This window comes from Stegodyphus dumicola, chromosome 8, assembly GCF_044657685.1.
Source record: "Stegodyphus dumicola isolate Sdum_Otavi_A_Nest chromosome 8, ASM4465768v1".
NCBI lineage: Eukaryota > Metazoa > Arthropoda > Arachnida > Araneae > Eresidae > Stegodyphus > Stegodyphus dumicola.
This window is the reverse complement of record NC_140775.1, coordinates 143,429,173-143,437,783: the sequence shown is the minus strand read 5'-3', so window position 1 is coordinate 143,437,783 and position 8,611 is coordinate 143,429,173. Positions and strand designations below refer to the sequence as shown.

The 8,611-nt window shown below is 31.7% G+C and overlaps 1 long non-coding RNA gene across 5 annotated transcripts; it reads right to left on the bottom strand.

Annotated features, from left to right (window-relative positions):
- LOC146995988 (uncharacterized) lies at nucleotides 1-7,279 on the bottom strand. Of its 5 annotated transcripts, none has more exons than XR_015042762.1 (4): nucleotides 6,657-7,279; nucleotides 4,488-4,698; nucleotides 2,245-2,287; nucleotides 1-225 (listed from the first exon to the last, which is right to left on the bottom strand). It is a non-coding gene; the product is annotated as an uncharacterized LOC146995988 (long non-coding RNA). The 5 variants fall into 5 exon arrangements; XR_015042761.1 differs by having other exon boundaries at nucleotides 6,717-7,276; XR_015042763.1 differs by having other exon boundaries at nucleotides 7,197-7,247.
- Nucleotides 7,280-8,611: the final 1,332 nt, after the last annotated feature.

The following is an 8,611-nucleotide window of genomic DNA, read 5'->3' as shown; positions in this document are numbered from 1 at the left end:
TTAATTTAAGAATTAGGTTTATTTTACAGGTATTCAAAAACTGCAATTACTGTTAAACAATAAAAACTAACATTAAATCTGAAGAGCATATTTTTTTCAATAATAAAATTCAACATAGACTTCATGCAGCTTTGCCATATTTGTTCTATAGTTCGCCGTCTTTAATATCCTGCTCGATTTTTGTAAAAGTGAATTCTTTGTCACCCAATGTTTTGAGAACAGCTCCTAAACAAGAAAAAGAAAAATTTGTAATAATTTCACACTTCAGATGTTTTCAGTTTTTAAATATAGTTGAAGTATTAAAAGATGCATATAAAATGCACTGAGTATTTCATATTTAAAAATTTACATTTCAGTAATTAAAAATTTAATTTCACGCTATCACATAGTAAGCTTCAATTATATACCTTACACAATGCCTATAATTTCAAGTGAAAAATACTTAAGATTTGTTTAGAATTGCAAGGTTGAGAAAGTCTTTAATGGCTATGTTTGTATTTAAGTACATGAGAAAAAACTTAATTTTGTATTAATTATATTGCATTAGCCTTTTCAATTTTACTCCTACATATAGTAAAGAATATTCGCTTTCTTACAGATAACTTTTTCTTAAATAAAGAGTAAGCAGAAAACTAATCACAACACTATATACATATAACAGAATACTTCATAAACATATACATGTCATTAACATACGTATATGCATTAACAGGCTATTTTACACATTTCAATAAACCAGAAACCAATACACAATCAAAAGTATTATCAGTAAATTCCTCCAAAATCAGAGCAAAAATCTTTAATTATGATAACAATGGCATCTCAGTTTGCAATATAAAATATTTCAAGTCTACATTCATGTGCATTCTAAGCAAACAGAATGCTGAATAACAATAAAATTATAAATACCATAAAAAAGTTAAGAGCCACGTAGAATGATAGCAAGACTAAATAAGTCTTCCTTCAAAAATCAATTTAAATTCAAAAATTTGCCTTCCTGTTTAACATCTCAAAATAGGGTTACTGCTTTCACTAACTAAATTTCCTGTCTTGGCAAAATAAAAATTGTCACTTCTGTTGCAGGAAATATTTGCTGCAAACTTTGTATGCAAATAATCTAGTGAAAAAATTTTAATTGTGGCTTGAATATTTTCTTTATTAAATAAATGAAAAATTGCCACATAATATTAATTTATGATCCACATGAAGCTTTTTACCTCTACCATATCATGCAGCTACTTTAAAATATATACTCTCGTATAAAAGCCACAGAAATTTTTTACCAATATTAATATAGTATAAATCATTAATAAATCTTCTAAAAACAGCCCCAAATTTTCTGAATTTGATACCCAAAACATAATTCTATGTAACTGTTAATGTATGCATTTGCTTGCACATACTTAAAATGAATTATACACACAAAAACTTAACATATTAACTTTAATAAATTCTTAATTAGCAGGATGACTCAATTAAGACAAAATATGAAAGAAATCTACCTGATGGAATAGTTGTAAAAGATATATTTAAAAAAAGCTAATATTGTTTACCTAACACATGGCAGAAATTGAGTAAACTGTATGCAGCTGGATTATTTATTAGGAATAGAAGTTAGATCAAAGTACCAAAGTCACACTAGGGCTTTAACCATTTGGGTGCAAAGATTTCCTTCTTTGTGTACTTTACTCCTTAATTTTTCAGGATATGATTTAGAAACAGAGTTATGGTAAAAATGTATACTGGTAAAAAAAATATTGCTGAAACTGATAAGTCCTTTGAATTATATACTATAGTGCAAAGAGGGATGGAATATGTGACTAAATATAATAAATCAGATTACAATAACATTAAACAAATAACATGAAAAACTGAAAAAAAGAAATTTTATTTGAAATTATTTTTTAACTCATGGAAAGACAAACAGTATTTCCAACTTATTAAATTCAATTATATTTTACCTTCGTCAAACCAATATTGGTAAGAGAGTTGTATTTAAAATCGGTGCTAAGCTAAAACTGCTTTCTTGCCTAATTTTATACTATTGAAAATACCGGTAATTGTCAAAGTTATTCGTACTCAATATGTGTAAGATTATTAATGAGTTGCCAAACCTCAGTTAACCATCTAATATACTACATTCAACATTATTATTTTTCTTTTTGAATGTCAGGTTTTCATTATTTCTGCCAATATATCTGTAACAGGACATAAAGATTGAGTTAATGTAGAATAGAAAATTACCTTGCAAGTTAGCACCTTTACCTTAGTGGCAGTACTTCATTCTCTAGAAAAAACATTTTAAATTATTATACTTAAACAAAAAATTAATATTTGTTACAGCAAAACATCATTAATACAATAAACCAGAGTTGAATGCAAATCTAGTTTAACTCCATTCTTGAAAACTAGTTTATTACTTTCAATTTAATGTTAAAATAATAAAAAATAAGGTACGTATCATGATGACCACCTAGATATCTCGCCTAAACTGGCAATCCTTGTAGGTTATACAGGTTAACCCTAACATAGGTTATAGAGGGCACTAAGATAGAGAGTATTAATCCCACACTAGGGACTCTAACATTTGGTAGGAACAGTTTGAAAAGTAAAACAGATATTTATAGTGAACCAATGCAAAACAAAAACAATAGTTCTTTAGGGACAAAGCCCCTTTGGACTAATAAATCCGAGTAAATTAACAGCTTTTAGCTATTTTTTCTTCTTGTAAAAAATAGACATACATAATATTTTTAGAAAATAACAGTACTTTAAGCATGCAATTTCCACATATTTAACACAATAATTCATTCTAGCTCTGTTGCAATACTGGCAAAGGTACTCCTCCGTTATTAGGACGGGATTCAGAAATGTACAATGAAACCTCGAGATACGAGGAAAGTATGAGCAAAATACGAGATTAATTCGAGTAACGAGCAATCAGCCAGGCTGTTGGTATGGGTGGCGCCGTTTCCCTATCCGGCTCAATTCGGGGAATCCCCTCGTCAGATCACTCAGTGTTCTTTTATATACGTGTTTGTGCACTTGCAAGTTAATTGTTTTGACATTTAACGTGAAAATAATTATTTCAAGATGCCTCGCAAGAAGATTGTTGCCTCAGATAGTGCTGCAAAGAAAAATAAGGAGGCCATGGCCATCGATATCAAGAAAGAAATCGTAGATAAACATAAGCATGGTGACGGAATTGGCGAAGACTTGCGGCCTTTCAACATCGAAAATCTTTACTATTCTGAAGAAGCAGGAAGAAATTAAGAAACCTGATGTAGCCAAAGGAATTATCGTTGCTTCCAAGCACCATAAAAGTACTCCTAGATGTTGAGAAGCTGTTGTTGGTGTGGATTAATGAGAATGAGTTAAAATGTTGGTAACAAAGTTAAACTATTGTTATATTATTTACCAGTGTTATTTATTAGGAAAAATTGACTTGATATTAAAATGTTGATATTTTTTGGGGTGTGGAACGGGTTAACTGAATTTCCATTATTTTCAATGGGGAAGCTTGTTTCTAGATACGAGAAATTCGCTATACCAGTTGAATGCTGGAACGAATTAAACTCGTATCTCGGGTTCCACTGTAGATATGTAAGCATGTGTATATGCATGTATGCGCATATACACATACATACATAAAGAATATACACATGTACACACGAGCACCTACATTTAAAAATGCATGCATGCATATAAACACACATTTCTGAATCTCCTGATAACAGAAGAATACCTACATGAATCATAGGATTTACATTATTCAGTTTCATTAGAATTCTTAAATGCAGAGGATTTACATTAATCAGTTTTATTAGAATTCTTAAATGCAGAGGATTTACATTAATCAGTTTTATTAGAATTCTTAAATGCACAGGATTTACATTAATCAGTTTTATTAGAATGTTTAAATGCAGAGGATTTACATTAATCAGTTTTATCAGAATTCTTAAATGAAATCTTCACTATCCAAAAATTCAGTTTCATTTCCAGCTGAAACTGTATCAGGACAATCTCATTTATATTATTTCCCTCTAACAACTGAACATTTTGAAAACCTTTTCTATTCCATGGAAAACTAATGCTACATTAAACATACATTTTCTAAATCTGAAAATTTTAAGTTAGCTTAGAAACTGTAATCATTCTTAAAAAAGTTTGATTTATGCAGATGTTAGATCAATAAAATTACTTTCCTGTGAAAAAGTAATATGGCATTGAACAACACAATTTTACACATCAAGATATACCGAGTGAAAATTCCTGAAATGTCTTATTTCTTGGTATCTCTGCAAGAATTGTATAAATAAGACTACCTCCCTTTTATAAAAAAAAAAAAAAATGTTTAGTAAATATACTATGAAGAAAATTGGTTACATTATTTACAGTTCATAATTAATAGAAAATAAATCATTTCTTATCTTATCAGAATTTATTTTTATCACAATCATAAACAGTACTAATTTAAACAAACATACCATTATGATTTCAATAACTATGAAATAGAAAATCCAAATCTGCATCTTTGATGGTCTAGTAGATTGGACGTCTCGTTTACTACAATTCAGCAGGGTGCTGACTCCTCAGACTGTAATATATATACAGTCAAAAGTCGTTAATCCGGACTCGTCGGGACTTCGGCGATTCCGGATTATCGATTTTTCCGGATTATAGATCATCAGTTTAAATCTGGCAAGATGGCATGCAGAAATTATAAAATTAAAAATATGAAAAAGTAATTTATGAAATAAAGAACAATTATGATCTAAAGGGTATCAAAATTTACAAAAAAAAGCTTAATATTTATTTGTTTACTTTATTAAACATTTCTTTCAATGTAAGTTGTTTAAGTTGCTTCGTTTTTTATGTGATAATACATTCTCTTTAATTCTTTAAACAGACATAATTTCTTGTTCAGTTACAAAGTGCCGCTGTTCAAGTCCTATAATTGCTGTGTCGAGAATACCGACTAATTTGTCAATTGAAATTTTTTCGTTTTCAATAACCTCTGTCACTTTCTTCGCCATCGGAAGCGAATTATAATGACGAGGAATTTGATTTAAATCATATCAAAGATTGAGTACATCGAGATGAAATACTACATTGAATAAGGAATTATAAGCCAAATAAAATAAAAACATCTGCCCTGAAGATAAGGAAAGTGCTGACAGATCAACTTCCAATACATTGCGCGGCGTTAAAGATAAACAAAGTTTAGATAAACAAATGTTAAAGTTTAGATAAACAAAGGATATGCCTTTATCCATTTTTTGTAGCAACTCCACTTTTTGTTTAATGAACTTCGAAACATACTTTCGCTTTGTGATAATACATACGCTTTGTAGATCATTTACATATTAATAAATATATATCAGAAATTCTATTTGACATAATCGAAAGTTCAAGCTTACTTTTATAAAATTGCTCTAACAGTCTGCAAAAAATAATAAGCCGGATCCAATTCGAAGATTAAGGAACAACGCAATCTGCAACATTAACTGAAATAGATAATTAAATAATTTTAGCTTAGCTTATACCGTCCGTTATACATTAAACGCGCACTCATAAACGTATTTTGCGCACGCGCACAAGCATATTCTCAGCCGTAAAGGCCTTACGCGCATGTGTCAACGCGACGCATGCGCAGAAAGTTTGAAGCTTTGAGGTCCGGATTATAGATCATTCCGGATTATGGGTGTCCGAATTAATGACTTTTGACTGTATATAATTAATTTACAAGGGAAAAAGCAACAAAAATATAAACAATTTTTTGGTTTTATATAAGCATTTCTGCACATTTACAATTTAAATTTTTTTAACTATCTAGTTATATCAAAAGACATGATTTAGTAAAATATAATTCAAATAATTTAAGGTATTTTAGATCAAATACTAACTTTTCAATAAATTTTTTCATGCAAGTCTAATAATCAACATAACTATCAAGTTTTGACTTCGAAAATTATGTTTAGAGAAACTTGAAGCTGCAGTAAATAGTAATAAATTTATTCAAAACTGAAAGTAAAGCATTCTTAGTTTATTTTCTTTCTTTAACTATGGCAGATCTTTTAAAACAACAAAATCAAACAAACAAAAAAGAAATGCATTCATGAAAGGACTTAGGACTTACTTATTATTCATGAAAGGATATATTTCAGTAATTACTAGTGCATAAAAATTCAGTATATATATATAAAAAAAAAAAAAAATGAACACAGATTTGGAGCAAAGTACTTGTGTTTCTATGGCATAAAGTTTCCTTTTTTAATAGCACAATATCTTTGAGTTAAAGATTATATATTAAAGCAAATTTATAAAACTAAATTCAAAAATAAGAAATTAAATTATTTTTAGGGAAAACACTAAGCAAATAAAAAATTTTGAATTTCATAAATAAATGAAAGTTACATGCTTTATTTTTTGGCATAAGGTAGATAACATTTCCATAACAGATTTCTGAACAATTAGTCATGTTAATATTGCCTTTCTTTTTCCATTAAAAGCTATTTCCTGCTTAATTACAGTATGCTTTAAGATAAATATTAAAACGTTTGAGTAAAAATAATATAACTATAAAAAGGTGAGACACATACAAAAAGGAGTGACACAAACAGTAAGAAACAGACTAGTGCAAAATTTAACAGTACCAAATCCTGAAAATGAATCATTAGGCTAGTTGCGTTGTGAAGTGCTGAAGAAGCTCTTACTTTTGAGATGGCTCGTACGAAGCAGACTCCCCGTAGCGAAGCGGTTCCACCTGATAAAGTTATGGATCCTGTTTCGGACACCTCGAATACGACGGCCACTGATATGGACCAGGATATTACCGACCACGTTCTCACGGAGCATGAAATAGCTACTCTGCGAGATGAAATCTATAGCGTAGAAGTTGGAATCTCAACCCTAAGCAGAACCATCGGGAATTTATCGGCCAATAGACCAGTTACGGACAGGGACTACCATTCGGACATCCTGAAAAAGGAGTTAGAAAAGAAGAAGATTCTGCTGGACAAGCTGAGGGGTAAGTTGAATTTTGCTCTTTCTCATGCAAGCATTACACAGCCAATCACACAACAGAAACGCAAACCAAGTGATAATCCAGACAGCGAAGACGATGAGGAAGGATTCAAAAAACCACATAAAACTGCTAAGGTACCCGTAAATATTACACCCACCAGTATACCCACCCAAAACAGCTACACAGCACTCTCGCAACCAGACACCCATTCCACGCAACCCACACAACAAAGTGATAGCTCACAATCACCTGACATAAGACTTCCCAACTACAGTACACCCCACACCGATTATGGTTAAGCCGACAGATGGCGCCACATACAACCAGTACATCAAGAAACTCACTACACTCACTCAAGCTACATTCTACGCCAAAATAGGTGGTGAATACCTCAAATTACTACCTTCAACAACAGATGATCACAGACAACTCACCATAGACCTACAAAAACACAACATCGAACACTATATCATCACACCCAAGCACAAACGCCCTGTTAAAGTAGTTATCCGAGGCCTACCCATTACCACTGACACACATGAAATCTCCACTGAACTCACTAACCTCGGATACACAGTACACAAAGTAGTTCAACTCACCAGATTCAAGACCAAACAACCTATGCCACTATTTCAGATACAACTCATGCAAACACCAAACATTGACAAAATCTACAGTGAAACACACCTAGGTATGTTCATCATCACAATCGAAAAATATATCAACAAAAACATCACACCACAATTGCCAGCGTTTTAATCAGTCATCAGACAATTGTTTCTTCCTGCCTAGGTGTGTTAAATGCGCACAACAACATAAAACAACAGACTGCCCTACACAAGGTAAATTAGATAACCCCACATGCGCAAATTGCCACAAAAATCATCCAGCTTCATACCGCGGTTGCGAGAAATTCCCCAAAAACAGAAATACAAATAATTCACCAAATTACACTTTTACTCCAAGCAACAGCACCCCAAACATACCAACACTCACACAAAGCAGAACATACGCACAGGTCACTTCCAACAACACACAAGACACTAGAAATCAGACTCCCAACACTACATCTAACGCGAACATTTTCACCGACATTTTCTCCACACTAAAAGAACTCAATAATATTTTCGGCCACAATAACATATTTAAATTCTTTTCTACTCTCAAAAATAACTTACACCAATTAAAAGCAGCAGATACACCCATGGAGAAACTACTAATTCTATTTAATATATGCGAGGAATCCAACATCTTTAACTAAATAAATAATTTAAAAAAAAAAAAAAAAAAACTTTTAAAATATACTCGTATCTTATATTCTGAAAACATAATACACCGCTTGCATGAGACCCCTCAGCTCTATTTCCAAAAATTCCAACTTTCCCCGCTATTGGACAATTCAAATCACATGATCTGAAGATTTTCAAGCCTGCTCTCCGCCCATCGACGCCGCCTGCTGCCCTCTCCTCCGAGCATCAACTTTCGTCCTGGGAATTAGCCTCCAGATACTTCTCCCCAAGTGCATGTGTCATCAATTCATCGTTCAACTGGACTCAAAGTCATACATATTGCTTATGGACATGT